Genomic DNA, 19,041 nt, shown 5'->3' with positions numbered 1-19,041 from the left:
TGTGGGGATAAACTTTGCCAGACTTCTTTTTTTTTTGGTTCTTTTTTTTTTTTTTTTTTCTTTTTTCGGAGCTGGGGACCGAACCCAGGGCCTTGCGCTTCCTAGGTAAGCGCTCTACCACTGAGCTAAATCCCCAGCCCCACAGACTTCTTTTTACTGCCTTCTAATCAAAATGTAGAACTCTGGGCTCCTCCTGGACCATGCCTGACTGGATGTTATTGGGCGTCTCACCTTGATGAAAATGGACTGAACCTTAGAACCTGTAAGCCAACCCCAATTAAATGATGTCCTTTATAAGAGTTGCCTTAGTCACAGTGTCTCTTATAGCAATGGAAACCCTAAGACACATAAAAATAAATGATAAATGTTTGAGGACATAAAAACGCTAATCATTATGATTTGATCACATGTATTCTACACTATATTCCATAAATGTGAACAAAACACTGTATCAATTTAGAAAATAAAAACAAATACCTACCCTATGAGAATCCCTGGAAGCTGGTCCCCAGGTCAGCACTGGCACAGGAAGCTGTGGATACATGGAAGCACGTCGGGGTTCTTTCTGTAGATAAGCTCTACCATAGGACTACTGTTGTACAAACAGCTGAATTCCCAGTAACTAGAATAGTGCCTTCAGTAAGTACCTCAGGAATGCCAGCACCTCACTCCAACCTCAGAAGTTACATATGTGTCCTAAGGACTTCAAAGTTAGTCCAAGACAGAAGCAAGTCAAGTCCAAGACTTCCCAGATACAAATCACCATCTAAGCAATCATACTTAATCGAGTATCTGAAATGTACAAGATATTTAGGATACCACTGAAAACAACTCAATGATTACAAAATTTTTCTGGTGAGCCATTTTGATTATATATCAGGCACTAGGGAACAAAGTTCATGGTGTTAGTAATCAGGCACTTCCACAGCCAGCCCAAGGGACCCAGCAACAACAGGACATGCTATTGGAGAGGTAAGACATTCCCACTGTCCCCTCGTGTCCCATGTCCACATTCTGTGCATGTGCTACATCCCATGATAAAAGACCCTATTCCTCCTCCCCCTCCCCCCTTTCCTCTCACATAAGACATGTCTCATGGTACAGCTTTATGGATTCTAACACATGGTTCTTCTTTAAGGACCTGTATGTGCAAGTCCTTGTGCATTTATAAATTCATACATATGGAGATGTAGATACATATGTACAAATGCAAATTTCAACGCATGCTGTGTATATATAACCAAAAAACCCTATGCATTTTTTAAGGCAATCAATAGGCAATATGTAGAATTAAGTAAATGGAACGGTTGATAAATGCAATAGGAATTTAGAACTAAAGAAATCAGCAGCAGTAGTGAGATTCCACAAGAAGGGAGAAGCTTAAGACTCAGAGGAATTCAAAACCCTCCATAAAACTAGACAGAACAAAGACAAAGTTGAGGGGCAGAAGCCATATATAGAAAAGGGCAGAAAAAGGACAACAGCACGAGCTGTGATTCTGAACCAAGTCTAATGAACTGATCTCCTTTTCCTAGTCCATCTCTTCCTCTTCTTATTCTTTCAAAATCTATATTTATTTTATTGTTTTATATTCTCTATCTCTAAATAATATGTTGTTTGAAGATAATGTTCTATATTTCCTTTAGAAACCACTATTCAAACCAACCTTCTCCTGCAGACGGGAACCTGGAAATGCCCAAAGTCTCTGAATAGTTCAAAGGGAACTGAGGATAGACCCTAGATCTCCAGGTATTCCCCACTCATTGCACTAAACTTCACAGGTGTGAGAGGGTCAGAGAAAGTAGCCATTGGAGAACAGTAGCATGAGGGCCAGGCATCAGTGTCCCCACTAGGTAAGGCTAAGGTAAGGTCCTTGTGACCCTTAGCAGGAAATGTCCAGGGATTCTGGATGGCCTGACCCCTGCCTGAGAAGCTTTGCGGCTTTTTCTGCTGGAGGTCACTTTTTCCTACTTGACAAGTCATCTACAGATGACAGCAGGCCCCTTCCTGAAACACCAGGTCAGCTACTTCAACAGGGTAAAATCTAGTAACCAGTCAGTCAGATGCTAAGCTCCAGAAGCCCTACACATGGTACTGGTGCCAAATCCTCAAACTGGCAAACACATTCTGCTTCTGCATACTTCTGAGGGAAAGATATTATACCTGAGACTCGGTTTCCTCGTCTGTCAAATCTAACAGTTACTCTGCAGTTACTGTTAAGTTTCAATGAGCAAATACACAGAAACTCTTAGAATATCACGTGGAGGCCAGGTGCACTGTGATGTCACTGTTTACTTGAGAATCCCTGAAAGTTGGTCCCCAGGTCAGGGGAAGTTGTGGATACTGACACGGGAGCATCTTAGGAGTTCTTTCTTTGGGTCTCCAGTCCTACATTTTCCCAGGCTCTGCAGAAAGAGAAGCCTGAAAGTCTCAGGTAAGTCTAGGTACAACCCTTTCTTCTTCTTCTTCTTCTTCTTCTTCTTCTTCTTCTTCTTCTTCTTCTTCTTCTTCTTCTTCTTCTTCTTCTTCTTCTTCTTCTTCTTCTTCTTCTTCCTCTTCCTCTTCCTCTTCCTCTTCCTCTTCCTCTTCCTCTTCCTCTTCTTCTTCTTCTTCTTCTTCTTCTTCTTCTTTTTGGTAAATGAACACAAATTTATTTGTTTGTTTGTTTTTAGACAGAGTATTATGAAGTAGCTCAGGTTGGCCTCAAACTCAAATTCACCTGCCTTTGCTAGGTTTAAAGTATGGATCAAGATTTTTCAGCTTAAATATAATTTTTTTATCTTTATTAACTTGAGTATTTCTTATTTACATTTCGATGGTTATTCCCCTTCCCGGTTTCCGGACCAACATCCCCCTAGCCCCTCCCCCTCCCCTTCTATGGGCTTCCCCTCCCCATCCTCCCCCCATTACCACCCTCCCCCCAACAATCACGTTCACTGGGGGTTCAGTCTTGGCAGGACCAAGGGCTTCCCCTTCCACTACAACCCTTACTTCTTACTCAACACTACTGCTCACTTTTTAGCACGTTTTACTTCTCTGTAAGTCCTATTTCAATAAAACTGAAAAGGATACTATCCTTGTGGTACCTACATTCTAGAATGTAGACTAAAGATATTTTCTAAGTTGCTTCCTTATCCCAATCCCAGCCTAGCCTGCTGCTCTCTAGCCTGCAAGGTGTTTCTGTATACCTTCTCCTCCCCCATATTAAAACCCATCTTACCTCTTAAAGCCTTTCCCTCAGTCTTCCCTCCTTGTCAGTACTACAACTCTCGTCAGCTTTTAATTTTTGACATAAAACATAAGAATGTAGGAAAAACTCCGTAGGGCCTGCTTCTAGTGCTCGCTCTGCTAATTACTGAATAACCTCTCACTGGGGTTTTAATTTCCTCACCTATCAAATGAAGAGTCAGACAGGATATGCACAGGGGCTTCATCTGGTTCAACCTGACCTAAGGCTCCTCCTGAGTTTAATACATTCCTCTAAGATTACACAGTATCAAGAAGAAAGGCCCTATTCAGGAGGGAAGTCCAGACTGGCAATGGTACTCCTGGCTCTCTCCAACCACCCTGAATTTTACTGCCTCGAACCTTGAAATCTTTACTTGACCTCAATTCCTGCTAGCCCTGCACACCTGCTGAGACTGCTACTAGTCTGACTGTCAATAAGTGGGATGGCCTCTCCTGCTGATAGAGCACCTTGATTTTTGACCACAAGCTTGGCTGTCCTGTTGCTATACAACCAGAATACTTGAGCTAGACTGAATGTTTCCAGGCCATCTCTATAGCCCCAACTGATATGCTTGCCTTAGCCTTGGTCCTTATGCTGCCTGCTGAGTTCCCACATCCACCAAGCAGGACCCATTACCTGTACACTGATTTCTTCCACTCCATCAATGTTCTCTGTCTATTCAGTGACAAGTACTATTGCAAGCAAAGATACAGCACTGTGGAATACTACTACGTCTCATACTAGCAGCCCACTGCCAGGACAAATTTCCCTATTCAGTAAAGAGTATCCAATACATTGTTGAATTCTTTCCTTCAAGAGGTATTTACTGAGCACTCATAGACTGGCACCATAGTAGAACAACAGCTGGGAAATGTAGTTCTGTACAATGAAATGCACAGAATAGCATGAAGAGCATACACTCTGTAAGCCAGAATCCCAGCTTTGTGACTCTGGGTATTTATAAAGCTTCTCTGAGTTATTGATTGATTAATTGATTGATTGATTCAATATGGAGTAACTTAGGATTTTGAAGTGGAAGAGTACCTTGGTCAGGGCCATGGAATACCACAAAGTCATATCATGCAAGAGATTTATTGGGAGGCGGTGCCTCTGAGTGGGGATGAGGGAGGGTATGATGGTAGAACTTTATAGGGGTAAGACTTGTATGGACAGTGGAAATATGTCACATTTGATGGCTGGCGATGACATAGCTGCTGGCACTGAGTCACTGAATGTGGACTAGGGGGAACACCTGATTCTAGAATATGGGCAGTTTCTAACAATAATAGCACTCAACAAACCAGATTTATTTAGGAATGAATGGAGCAGCCTCTGTGAAGTTCCTAGAATACCACATGGCACACAGCAAACACTTAACTTTTTTATCCTGATGTGTCCCAAAGGTATCAGTGTTGGGGGTTTGGCCTGGTGCTGCTATGTATTCAAATGCTAAATACTGGCCTCTAAGATTTGGTTGTCCTGAGATCCTCACATACACCAACCCTACACCCAGTTTAAAGTTAATTGGTTAATAAAAGGCCCTGTGATTGGGCAGTAAGGAGAGAAGGTGGGACTTGAAGATTGAGTGATGGGTCTGAGGAGAGAACAGAGAAGGAGAAGAGCCTGCGGAGGAGAAAGGAGACAAAGAGAGGAAATGGATCATGAGCATATGGCCAGGAGAAATAGCAAGTAACAGGGGTCATATGGCTGAGATGTAAGCTAGAATAGCTCAAAGCCTGCCAAATCTAGTCTTACAGCTTGTAAATAAAAAAAACAGGATTGTATGTCTTTTATATGGGCTAGGTAGATCAAATTCATTTTGCATACCGGTTTTCATATGCTGATAACCTGAAGAAATCCTGTTCTACTCTATATAACCAATACCTCAGGAGTTCTTTGTAGGTGATTTTGATCAATGTGGCCCAACTTCAACATGGCTAGCAATAAGACACCCTCCACAGTACTTTATACAAAGCTAGTACTTTCAAGGGGTGAACCTGAAAGGATGTAGACTAGGAAGGAGAAAGTGTTTACAATAAATATATCGGTACTGAATTTCAAACAAAATAGTGAGAATAATATGGGCAAAGCCTAATATAAAAATGAGCGTGAGGTTAAGTGTTAAAAGTGTATGTTTAGGTCACAGCATCTATCACAATTAGCACGAGAAAGAAGATACCATCAAGTACTGGTAAAGACTTGGGACAACTGGAACTTTCCTATTTTGCTGCTGGAAATATGACTGGTATAGCTGCTCTGATAGTACCATAAAAATACGACCTAGCAATTCCACTCTAAGCATATACAACAGAAATGTACACACATAAGTGCATATTTGCACACATGTGCATGCATGTTTCCAGGGCTGCATAGTTACATCCTATATAACAACCTTTAGGTTAACAGTAGAGAAAATACAGAACTAAGTTATGTCTACTCAGTGATGTTCTCATAATTAAATATGTTCAGAACGTATAAATATGTATTGATATTCATTCACCAAAAGCCATGAACAAATACATTCTTCCACCACAGTATCAGAGGTACCTACCGTGGTCTGTAAATAATACAGAATACTACACTTCCAAGGAAATTGCACATAATATGATGACTATTACAAGCACAAAGGAATAGAAGAAGTCAGACTACAAAGGAGAGATTCTTCAAGATTTCATTTGTACAAGATTTAAAATAGGTAAGAATAGTCCAGTAGTATGCAAGATAGCATTCAGTCTTAGATAGGTAGTGAGTAACAAGAAAATACTTTGGAGCATCTTTGGGAGATTGTAATATTTCCATCTTTTTTCCTTATCTTGGAGCTGTTTACAGGCTATGTACACCTTTTGCTGAACACATTATATGGTTTTGTTTTTTCATGGATATTTTAGGTCAGTAAAAACACTATGAAAAATAAACTAATGGCAAAGCTTTTAAATGTGTTTTTATAAACTGGAAGAAAATCGACTTTTATACAAATAGGCTGATTTTTTTAACCAACAATTAATTTCAATGCCTTCTGTCCCTGCTACAAAATAAAACAAAAAACCCCCAAACCAAACAAACAAACAAAAAAGCAAAACTCAAATGCCACAAATAGACTTGTAAGCACATTCCACCATTTTAAGATACGGCAGAGATCTGACATTACACTACTCCAATAGGAAAAAAATGCTTTCAAAATTCTGTCAAAATTTATACTTTTTGGGAGTAAGTCGAAAGATGGATTTGTGTTTTATGAATATAGTGAAATGGAGTTACTTTTGTAAGAAATAAAATTTATTAATGAGATAGAAGTGGTGGAAGCAAGGGGCTGGGGATTTGTTAAAAACAAGACCAAAGAACTCAGTAAATCCATAATTTGAAATCAGTATTCCAGGGCTGTAATTCCCAGTGGCTGTCAAAGATTTAGGTCAGAGAAGAAGGCACAGGCGGAGTCCACGACATGTTCTGGATTTGAACTGTGAGGAAAAGAAAACTCTGGTCGATGAGCAAAAGCCACCCTGAGGTCACAAGAGGAGTAAGTGACCTGCACTTCCTGACCCAAAACAGGAAACAGTGGTTGGGTGTAGGCAGTCTTGGGTACATAAGGAAATGACCTCATCTGGCCTAGGACAAGAGGATGTGGCCTGGGAGTGCTCTGACCTGCAGCAAAGATGGGCAGGCAGGCTTAGCCAGGGTTCTCCCTCTGGGGTGAGTTTCTAAATATACATACTCATCTGCTTGATCCAATCAAATGCTTGCCTTCACTGATCAGGCCTCCTGCAACTTTTGGTTCTGCCAGCCTACTTGACAGCTGAGACAGCTCCAGAACCCATAAACGTCACCTCGGTTGCCCATAATAGACAGCTAGCAATGGACCTGAACTTGAAGAACACCAAGGATTTCTGCCATACAACGATCCCTGGTGATTTCCACTAACAAAGGGAAGAATGTTAAAAAGACAGGCACCCAAACACCCTTTGTGAATGATATCCACTCTTTGGGGCAAAAGTATCGTACTAACTGCCAACTTTTCCACAAGAAAAGCATGTGTTGCTCCCAAGGACAGGAAAGCATGGTGAGCGTAAGAGACACAGCAAATGCCAAGCAGCAAAATGTTGGCACGGAGGTCTGAAGCACCCAATAGGAGATGTGCACATCCCCCAGGTCCCAGGTCCCTCAGCTTCTGCCCTGCTGACCTCCATTCCTTCCCTCTTTCTTTCCTAGTCACAAGGGATCACTCACATTTTCACTCTGACATGCAATTTGTAGAGTACAGAAAATGAGACTACATAGAAAAAAGCTTGACACCTATCCCTTACTTTAAAAAATTATCATGTTCTAGAATATGTACAAGGTCCCTTCCCTTTGCTGCCCAGAACCAGCAGAGGCCCTGCTTGGGGAGCAGCATGAAGCAACTTTTATAACTTTTTAGTTATAGATGTATAACTAAAAGACATGATGGCTGCTGAGTGTTGCAGAGGGCCACTGACACATCTCGCAAAAGGTTGGGTCTTTTATCTAGGAAGCAGTATCATGTTCTCCAGGGTATGCGTTTCCTGTATTTAAGAGAACTTCAGCAAGCAGAAGTTCTGCAAGGCAGAACAAATAATTCAACTACAGAAAAAAGGAAAACAGCTCTAGGCTAGACTAGAATCATTCCCACACGAGGCCTGTTTGGAATGGCTTCCTTGTTATCCTTAAAGGTATCAGCACCTAAATTTGCCAGCATCGTTAACATGCTTGGCATGAATGAACCAAGGAATGAACCCTTGTGCAGTCCATGTGACCAGCCTGGAGAATAAGAATGCTAAAGGGGCTGGAGCTGTGAAAAGTACCTGCAAACAACTTTCTGGATACAATTATGGTAAGACACTGAAGTACTTCTCCATCAAGACTCCTGTACACATGGGGGTAGGGAAAGAGAACAAAGATTATGGCAGTGGTCCAACACTCCTGGTTGAGACACTGAATTATACTAGCAAATCTTATCACAGAGACATGATCCCAGCTCTGACAAACAGTGTAATCACCCACTTTGAAAGATTTGAGAAATCTCGGCCAGGTTATCATCTGGGACACTAAGGAGACAGAGGCTCCTTTGGCCAAGCAATCACCATTAGATCTGAGGAGTAGGAGGACAGAGTCCCAAGTCTGTTACCCACAGACTCTATCTAATCTCACAAGCCACTTCCTCCAAACCAGTCAGAGATATCCTGAGCTTTTGTCAGTAGGCTCTGTACTCAAGGTTTCACTCAGAGAAAACAGGGCTGCTGGCTCCAGAAAAATCATCCTTCCAGGTCCACCCCTCTGTACACATGTCACTCTCTAGGATACTGTGTGTTAGGGTGTGGCAGGATAGATCCCCTGTCACCAAATGAGTGAATAAAGAGTCATCCCCCATACAGGAATGGAGGAGGGGCCTGGCATATATACTGTGGAAAACTTAGAATATAATGCCAGAGACCTTGAAATACAGAGATTCAGCTTCAGTTCTTAAACCACTTCACATCAGAACACAGGCCGTAGCTGACCACAGAGAAGTCCTTAACTGTCCAAGACTTGGACTCCAAACCATCACAACTGACTCTGGGCGATAAGCAGACAGCCATTACCAGCTGGTTCACTTTCTAGGAGTCAAAAAAAGAGAATCTTGGGCCTTAACACCCTGCTTGGCCATCTCAGCTCTTCTTCTCCCAACCCCTGTCCTGACCAAAGTTATCCTAGAAGCCAGATGCCTTGAAAGGAATCTACTGAAGAGCGGGTCTTCTCTCCGGGACCTTGGGGAAAAGTTTAGCAAAGCCTACCAACAGGCATGAAAAATATCTACAGTCCAAGGTGGGGCTACGCTGTAAGAACTCCAGACCACTAGTAGTGAGGGGCGGATAGGTGGGTAGATAGAAGACCAAAACCCAAGGGACACGGTTTCCTTAGTATGGATGAAGCCTTGTCTCCAAGGGCAGACCTAGGGAGCCCTATAGAACAGGCCAACAAACTTCTGGCTTATGCTACATAACCTCACAATTGCCCAGTATACCTATGACACTAAGCAGAGACAATACTAACCCCTTTGCTGGCTATAAATCTAGTCCACTCAGCTGGGTCTGGCATCCTGCAGGCCGGCCCCCCAACAGCTACAGTTTTGCTAAATTTAGGGTTGCTCCCAGCCACCCCAGCGACTCTGCACTTCGTGTCCATTTCAGGTTCAGCTGGGGACAGGGAGGAACAGAACTTGTTAAGATATGCCCTCATGTGACCCTCTCTCTTCCCCATGGAAGGCAGGAGCCCAGGAAAGTAGAAGATGTGAGAAACCAGTCAGAGATATCCTGAGCTTTGTCAGTAGGCTCTGTACTCAAGGTTTCATTCAGAGAAAACAGGGCTGCTGGCTCCAGGAAAATCATCCTTCCAGGTCCACTCTGCTGTACACATGTCACTCTCTAGGATACTGTGTGTTAGGGTGTGGCAGGATAGATCCCCTGTCACCAAATGAGTGAATAAAGAGTCACCCCCCATACAGGAATGGAGGAGGGGCCTGGCATATATACTGTGGAAAACTTGAAGACAGAATATACTCAGTCAGATACTAGAGGCCTTGACATAAGATTACGCTTCAGTTCCTAAATCAGCCTCCACAGTGGAATCAACCAGGAAGCCCTGAAATTCCTGATGCCCTTGCAATCTCTCCCCAGCCACAAGACCACTGGGTACCCAGTCTGGACTTTATACACTTTAGGAGACCTCTGGGAACTTGAATGTGTGCACAGGTTTGTCAACCACAGGTTTGGGAATTGGCCTTCTGCTTTCTGGGAATGTAGTCTTCAAGATGTTGTAACATGGATTCCAGACACAAGAAATTTAATCTTTACACACCAACTCTTGCTGGCTCTGAAGTGCCTCCTAAATACTAAGCACCTGTGGCAAGATTGCTATGACTATGTAATAGGAGGCTCCATGTACCACATGCAGAACATTGGTACGTAGTAAGTACTCAATAAAAATTAGGAAGCATGATAACAATATGTAGGGGGAAAGGAGGAACCCAAGAGCTAGGTCTAAGCCATGGAATGAGAGTACGTGAGGCTGACAAGGCATTTCAGGGAGAGGCCATGAACAAGAGATAAAGCTCCTAGTGTCTGATGGATGGCCGGCCTATCCATCTTCTCTGTCCCAATTCACAACCTTCCTCCTACCTTCCATGCCTTGCCTTCACCTCAACTCCTAAATCCTGCCATTCAGTGCTCAAGGCTGTCTCCTTTCTCAGTGTTTCTAACAATACCACATGCTTATGATTTTGGAGTTTTTATTTGGCTGAAGGAACAGCTACCAGCCAAATAAAATATTTGACCTGTGGATGAATATTTCACAATGCCACAGAATGGCATTGTGCTGGACATACCAGGCTCACATTTGTGAGATGAAAGCACGTGTTTTGCAGAGGTAACTGTATTCTGGTTGAATGCTCAGGAGGAACCAGCAGCCAACCATAGCACTATGTGCTTCCTTTCTGTTACAACGAGGACAAGCCATTGTCCTATTCCTTCAAATAAGGCCCTACTCACCTACTCCTAGGGTCTGTGGCTCCTGCCACCAAACCATCTACCTTCATGATTTACTGAACCCCACAACAGCCAGGCAAAGCTCAGTTCTGCCCACATCAAGTCCAGAGCAGCTGGCTATCCACAAGCTGTAAGCCTCTTACAGATTAAAGGTCCTAATTTAAACCTCTGTGTGAGGTACAGCATGTGGGTCAGTACTCTGCAGGCCAATTGGCATAGAGAAGCAGCCACAACCTGAGAAATGCTTCTTTGGGGGTGGGGTGCACAAATGAACACATTTAGCCTGAGCAATTTTGAGCCCAAGTATCTGAGACCTTAGTGACGTCACCAGGATGCGTCAGCCCCCTACTATCCACCAGGAACCTAAGTATGTGAATTCCTCAGTGAATCCCAGAAACACAACACTCATAGGGCAAAGTAAGTTGGGATAGCTTCTTTCTAGCCCAGACCTTGGTATGTGGGAAAGATTTCTGTTGAAAGGAAAAAACAAAAACGAAAACGAAACAAAACAAAACGACAAAAACAAAAATCAAACAAATAAACAGAATAAATCTTAGAAAGCAAAGAAACTGCTATTAAAGCAGGAAGCAAAGCCCCAATGGTAGCTTTGGGGAAGTAACTGGAGCCCGAAGTCTATGCTAAGAACACAGGAACCCTTTTAGGACAGTACTTTTACATATTCTAATTCTTCACCCTCAGTAAGGCCCAGGTTACATGGTACTCCTGCACCCCTGTGTTCTTTGCATCTTTCTCTATATATACATAAAAATGAACCAACATTTAATGAGATAATACCTTTATCACATATTATGCAATTCAATATTTTCTATTACATTTATACATACTTTTAATTTTTTACTAACATTTTAACTATAGAAAATAAGTTTCATTAAGACTTTACCAAACACATGCATTTTTTTTTTAAATGGTGGTCACTCATTGCACTGATTTCACACCACCCCATTGTCAAATCTTTTCTCTGCAGTAGTCGCAGCTAGGACAACCCCAGTCGTCAAGCCTCCCCAGGGGGCCTATGATTTCTTCCCTCTTGTCCCAGTGATTCCTCTGGTGCTGGTCCAACTATTAAACACACTGGGCTGATTCCTGGCCAACACATGCTTTACCAGTTTCGCACTTCTTCCCTACACTGTAGTCCCAGAACTGAACAGACCTGAAGCACTAAGACAGAAGGGCCATCTGTGCTGTCCTGGGGTTCAAATCTTCCAACAGCCTAACTGTAAATCAGATATGCTACAAATCCTAGAGCCTGAAGTCTGTTTGATAATATTAGTTAAATAGAGGCAATCTTATACTTTGATTTTTTTTTAATGACAGGATAAAATAATTGATTTAATAGGCATCCTCAGCCTAGTCTTTCTTGCAAGTAGCCTGTGAAATGTTGCTATCTCCTCCTCTAAATAGCCTACCCTAATGGATCCAACAGTAACGGAATTCTCCAAAGCCCAGACTGTAGCAATATGAACCCCTAGTCACTAATTCCTATATTCCCTCTTCCCAGAAATATGACACATTTGTCTTTGTAGCTACTGTTCGTTGGGTATCAGAGTCAAAAACATATCTTAGAAAATCAGTATTCTAGCAGGGTGTGGTGGCACCACCTTTAGTCTCAATACTTGGGAGGCAGAGGCAGGTGGATCTCTGAGTTACAGGCTGGCCTGGTCTACAGAGAGAGTTCCAGGACAGCGAGGACTATTCAGAAAAGCCCCATCTCTAAACCAAACCAAACAGAACAAAACCAAAGAAAAATTAATATTCTTACATAGCAAATATGATGGGTTAATCTCTTTTTAAATTATTTGTTTGTTTGTTTGTTTGTTTGTGCCCTGCTAAAGGAGCACATATTCAGTGGCAAACTCTGCACTCTCCACTGCCTCCTCATGCCCCTCGGGGTCATCTCTGAGCTTGCTGCTAATCAGCACTTCAAACCCAGAAGGTCTACGCAGTGCGTGCCATCAACACCCAAGACTACAGAGGAGGAAAGGCTCTTCTGGCTGACTGATGACCTTGGCAAGCACTGCATAGCTGGGCCAGACTGAGGAAGTGTTTTGTAATGTGGATCTTGCAAATCCCCTGCTATATGTCAAACTAAACTATGTGCTGTAAGAATTTTTTTTCTGCTATAGCTTCCATTCAATGATTAATAAGAGCAGGTCCAGGACTTCTTACCACCTCTTCCAATATACAGCCCTCTTTTACTGCATACACTTCTTCTGAGTATGCTGGCCACCCAGCTCCAACAGTCCTCCTTTGGCTCTGTACCCTAGCTCTGTGCTAGAGGCAAAGCCCTGCCTGTTCTTGAGCACCCACTTAACAACACATGTACCAAGGACCCAGTGGGAATAGTATAGCTAGGCTCTGAGCATATAGTCAGGAACACAATGGACCAGATGTTTACTGTTTTCCAAAAGACATTCTCCTTACCCGACTCTGGTTACTATGATACATTCTTACCTTTTTCTGTCTTCTGTCTTCCTTTTAAGCTTTAACTCTATAACTAAAATTGGCTATCTTCTTTCTTACTACATCCATTTCCATCTCTATTCTACTTGTTCCAAAATGAGAAATAGACAGAACAACCTTTACAGATGTGCTTCAGTGAACAGCAGTTGATGGGTTAAGCATAATCAAGTGGTTAAAAAAATAGAGCAAGGGAAACAAGCTTTCTTCAACAAGGAAGGGTCTACTTCCAGCTGCTCACCTTTTAAAAGTGTGCTCACAATCATTGGGCAAACAACTCCAAACGTACACATCCATAGCTTCTTGAACAAACAAAGAGGAGAAGGGCCCTGCCAGGATGTGTACACAGGTACAAAGAGGCATCACTTCTTTAAGGGAGGTGGCTGAAGTAGAAACGTCTGCACAGAAAAGAAAGCAAGCATGAAAAGACAACATGTAGAACTTGAGAAAATGTTGGCAAACTATTTACCTGCCAGGATCAACATCCAGAACATATGAGGAACTCAAAACAAATAATCTGATTTTAAAATGGGCAAATTACCTAAACAAACATTGCTTTAAAAAAGACAAACAGCCAACAAGTATCCAAGAAAATGTTCAATCTCACTGATCATCAGGAAAATATAAATTCAAAACTATAATAAAATGCCATCTCACCCCAATGAGAGTAGATATTATCAAAAATGCATCACCATAATTATACTAATAATAATAGTAAAAATAAGAATAAGTAGTGGTGGTAGTGGTAACAAATGCTGGGGAGGATGTAGAAAAAATACCTTGTCCCATTGTTAGTGGAAATGTAAATTAGCTATGGTAGAAAATTGTATTTAGGGACCTTAAAAATAAAATAAAACAAACAAACGAACAAAAACTAGAAATAAACCAGGCATGGCAATGGCGCAGGCCTGCAATGCATAACACTCTGGAGACTAAGGCAGGAGGACCATGAATTCTAGGCTAGCCTTGGCTCCATAGGGACACTCCACTCAAAAAAACAAAACAAAACAAAAAATACCCTGGAAATAAAGCTACCACATAATCCAGCAATCCCAATACAGGAAATATATTTAAGAAATTGAAGTTGTTATGCCATAGAGACATTTTCATGCCATTTTTACTGTGGCACTAATCATAATAGCCAAGAGAATAAACCTCAGTGTCCATCAATAGGGGAATGAAAAAAGAAAATGTGGCACCTGCGTGTGTGCGTGTGTGAGTGTGTGTGTGTGTGTGTGTGTGTGTGTGTGTGTGAAAATTATTTCACCATAAAAGACTGAAATCCTGTCATTTGAAGCCGTATGACCTAAGAGATATTACATTACGTGACATAAGCTAGGCGCAGAAAGATGTACACACATTCTCACTGGCATGCAGAAGCTCCAAAGTTGACCTCACAGAAGCAGAAAATAGAACAGTGGCTATCAAAGGTTAGGAAAAGGGTCAAAAACAGAGAGAGTGGACAATTCATGATGGTCCAGCATGATAGACAAAAAACTTCTCATCTCCTGTAGGGCAACTATAGCTGGCAACAATTTACCATATAATCCAGAAAAGCTAGCATAGGGCTGACTGATTAAATGACCTGCTGGTGTAGCAAAGAGGATTCTGAATGTTTCCAACATAAAGAAATTATGTGTCTGTGAAGATAGATATGTCACTGATCTTAATTTGACCCTCACTCATTATGTATATGTACCGGAATAACGGCAATGCACAAAACATATGTAATTATGTCTGTTTGTATGTATGCACCTATATATTTTTGTATATGTGCTTTAAAGAACTGGGCTGGCCACTCTAGCTACCATGGCTACCTCTTTCAGAATGTTGTGCTAGCAGACTTTCAGAGCAGTGTCAGCTTCCTAAATCACAGCATGGCCATGACTAGAATGGTCACATTGTGAGACCAGAAGAACATACAGTCAATAAATGCTGCAATGCTGTCCTCCCTAATATCAAAAAGTCATTTCATACAATATCTCCAGCAGCTGCCTAAGAAATCTGGCCTGGCAGATTTTGTTGTTTAAGAAACACAGCTCTAAAGTCCTGGGTCACAGGACTGACTTATCCTCCAGCCCATCAAGCATAAATATTGGTGAAACTCAGGCCTTTAGATAAGAGGAACAAAAAAGACAAGACGCAGAGACAAGGTTAGCAGAAGTAATAAGGGCAAGAACTTCTGGGGGAGCTTGTGTTAGAGGTACCTAAGTATGAAGAAAAAAATACTAGAATGTCTTTTAAACATTTTGTTGAAAATAGTAAGTCAAAACAAACTATTATGGACATGGGCACAATGTTTAAATTTATGTGTCATCTGTCACATAATGTGTAATAGTATACTCATTTGAACTGTCCTTACTAATAAACATTCTTAATCATTCACTCTATTCAATTATTCAACAAACATCTACTACATGGTCGGTCGGTGCTGTCTCTACTTTGAAACAAAGCAAGGGACAAAACTGACAAAGATCACTGCTCATGCAGTAAACAGAAAGAGAAAAAATACTGATATAAACTTAGTCGGTATTCTTCTGTTTTAAAGAGACACTATGACCATGGTAACTCTTATAAAGGAAAGCATCTAATTGGGGCTTGCTTATAGTTCCAGAGGTTTAACGCACTGCCATCACGGCAGGAAGCATGGCAGCATGGTGCTAGGATTTCTCTCACGGTGCTAAAAGTTCTACATCTGGATTCGTGGGCAACATGAAATTCCAAAGCCCATCCCCAGTGACACACTTCCTCAAACATGGTCACACCTTCTCCAACATCTCAACATTTCCTAATCTCTCCCAAGTACTACTGTTCCCTGAGGACTAAACATTCAAATATACGAGCCTATATATAAGGGGCCATCCTTATTCAAACCATTACAGAAATATTTATAATATTAATGATGAGAGAGAAAAAGCTCTGTGTGAAGGGGTACAGAGAATGCTAGAGAATGGTGAGCTATGGGGAGGCCCCTGAGAATCTAAGACCCACAGGAAAAAAGGGAAAACAAAAACAAAAACAAAACAAAACCACAGGCTGTGTGGGAAGAAGATTCCAGACAGAGAGAACTAGAAACGAAACAGCTCTAACACAGTGCTTAAGCAACATGGAGGAGGCCAAAGACGATGGCATAAACTGTAGTGAAGGAAGAGCATGAGAGGAGAGAGATGAACAGCACAGGAGATGGATCCTACAGTCCCGATGCACCACACGGGGGCCGCCAGCCTCCGTTGGAGATAGGCTATGACTCAGCACAAACGGGAAATTAAACAAGAACAATATAACCCACTTCGGAAATAAAAACACTTCTGACGTACTAGCTTAAATAAAATACATGACCACAATTAATTTTCAACATCTTTACTTCGTTCGCCAGAGATTTTAAAATTACCTGTGTGCTTCTCCAATGTTTCTCACATTGTGTCTCTATTTTACAGTAGTGATATAAGCTACGTCCTCCTGGGGACCTCATTGAGGACCACAGTATTTACTGAATGAGAAGAAAAGCTACCACTAGTGGCTGAGAACCTCAGGGCATAGACTTCTCCTTCGATGGAAGATTCTGGCTGCTATGAGGACTCTAGCCTAGGAGAGACAAAGAAACGGAGATGACAGCAATCTGGCCAGGGTGCTGGCAGGGAAAGCAGTTCTGACAGGTCAGATTTGGAAATGCTTTATAGATGGAATCTGGATCAGCACATGGGTGGGATAAAGGCCCACAAGAATGAGGAAAGTGAAATACAACATCTAGTATTCTAATAAACACCTAAAAGGTTAGCATTCCCATCACCGTGATGGGAAAACTGAGTAGAAAAGTCAGTTCAGCCTGGGGTATGTTCAATATGTATTAATATCAATACTGAGATGTTAAACCAGCAGACACATATACAGGGTCTACACCTCAAAAGAAAGCCTGGATTAAAGACGAAAATTGAGAAGCGTCATCACCCAGGCTCTTGCTTCTCATTAGGGAAAATTTTTAATATAAATAAAATTATAGAGAAAGCAATGAAGCAACTTCAGGAGGAAAAAAATGCATGGTTATTGGTATTTCCCATCTGTGACTACTTTGAAATGAACTGGAGATATTATTTGTAAGTAAGGCATTTAAAGACAAAAGTGAGGAAAAGATAAAGAGGAGGAATCTCAGGGATAGAAAACTGAACATGTGTGGCGAGTGAAGGCAGTAAGAGACCAGGAACAGATGCCCTGGAAACAAAAAAACAGCCTCCAGGAAAATGATGGGCCCAGCTATGCCCAACCCTGCTGAGGAGCCACTCAGTGAGGTCAAAGCCAGAGTGATCGCTGGGAGAGATGTCAGGAGCACATTAACCAAGAGTGGTGGGATTCAAGGTGGACACAAAACACAAGCGTGAGGAAGCCTGAAAGGCGGAATCTGGGGCTTCTTCAAAACGACAGAACAGCAGCCAGTGCAAATGTTTTGCATAAAGGAGGAAAACTGGTGATGTGCACAGATATGGAGCTGGAGGTGCGCATTGTTATGAATATGTAAGAGGGAAGGGTGCCCAGGAGGCAGGGACTGTCTAGGACAGAACTGTGAACAGAGGAAGAGAGAAAGTACCACATATCACTTATCTAGCCACTGACAGCTTTCAATGTTGTATTTACTATGTATCATTAATACTGAAATGCTATATACAACACAGGAAGATACTCAGAATTTAACTGATTTACAAATTATTGTTTAATTAAAAAATCAAATTCTTAACCATGTAACCTTCAGTGACTAGAAATATCAATCATGCTAAATTTAAAATATTATGCATTATCCTAAGTATATAATAGAGAACATATGAATGCTAAAAGTACATTGGTTTTTACATCTGAGAACGTATTTTTACTAAAAAGCACTAAAACCGCACAGATATTCTAATCCTGCCATATAGCTGGACTTAAACTGAAATTGCAAAAACAAAAACAAACAAAAAAATGAACTAATAATATGTAAGAATCACAGATCATTTTTAAAATTTGGAGAAATTATTTACATAGGGAAATATAAATCATATGACCCCAAGTTGTATTGGCAGACTAGATTCCCACAGCAGCATAGATGCACGTCAATTTACAGCTTCCACAAAGAGCAGGTCCAGGGAGAGCACAGACCTGTCACCTGACCAGCTGGTGAAAAGGCAAGAAGAGCTCAACCCACAGCCAGCAAAGTCCACGGAAATGACCAACTTGCTCTAAGATACCAGTACCACTGGGCACTTGCCAAGACCTTTACTAATCGGGAAGGGCTTTTAAATGTTTTCATTTAGCCTCTCTGCCAATCCATTAGTTAAGTAACCTCACCACTTTAACTATCAGAGCTACATACACTTAGGCCAGAATGTTAAACACAATAGCAAACCAGTGTCTCTCTAAAAGGCAAGCTACGGGGCTATGAAAAGGAGTCAAGCTACAGAAACGGTACCAGGCTTCTTATAGACACTTCTCATCAACTACACGAAATGACAGCATGAGTCCATGAATACCAGGCCCTAAAGCATGGTGGATTTGGCAGCGCAGACGTGACAGTCATAATAATATACTACACAAGGAAAGCTGACAGTAGTTCTCACAGTTTAGAATGCAGCATCCATGACAGTCAGGCTCTGACCATCTTTTCACAGGTGTCTGTCCAGGGTCTGGTACAATGTCTGTCACAGAGAAGGCCCTCAAGAATAGTTACTAGCTGGGCCTGGTGTCACATGCCTATGATTTCAGCAGTAGGTAGCCAATCTAGTCTATGTAGTAGGTTCCAAGCAAACCAGGATTACAAGGCAAGATCTTGTC

The 19,041-nt window shown here is 41.8% G+C and overlaps 2 long non-coding RNA genes across 15 annotated transcripts in view; one reads left to right on the top strand and one right to left on the bottom strand.

Moving 5' to 3' along the window:
- The window catches only part of LOC102550527 (uncharacterized), a 59,422-nt gene that overhangs the window by 34,153 nt on the left and 6,228 nt on the right, over window positions 1–19,041 (bottom strand). For 5 of the 12 annotated variants that reach the window (XR_010057173.1, XR_010057179.1, XR_010057174.1 and 2 more), the window contains exon 2: window positions 1–19,041. This exon is cut by the window's left edge. This is a non-coding gene — a long non-coding RNA (uncharacterized LOC102550527). The other 7 variants (XR_359266.5, XR_010057180.1, XR_010057177.1 and 4 more) reach the window with 6 other exon arrangements.
- Window positions 2,305–19,041, top strand: part of LOC120096364 (uncharacterized) — a 20,124-nt gene continuing 3,387 nt past the window's right edge. The window contains exons 1-3 of one of the 3 annotated variants that reach the window (XR_010057185.1): window positions 2,319–2,434; window positions 5,765–5,924; window positions 16,680–16,898. This is a non-coding gene — a long non-coding RNA (uncharacterized LOC120096364). Of the gene's footprint in view, window positions 2,435–5,764; window positions 5,925–16,679; window positions 16,899–19,041 lie in introns of all 3 variants that reach the window. The other 2 variants (XR_005492800.2, XR_010057184.1) reach the window with 2 other exon arrangements.

This window comes from Rattus norvegicus, chromosome 13 (genome assembly GCF_036323735.1).
Source record: "Rattus norvegicus strain BN/NHsdMcwi chromosome 13, GRCr8, whole genome shotgun sequence".
NCBI classification, from domain to species: Eukaryota; Metazoa; Chordata; class Mammalia; order Rodentia; family Muridae; genus Rattus; species Rattus norvegicus.
This window is presented reverse-complemented; position numbering and strand designations above follow the sequence as displayed.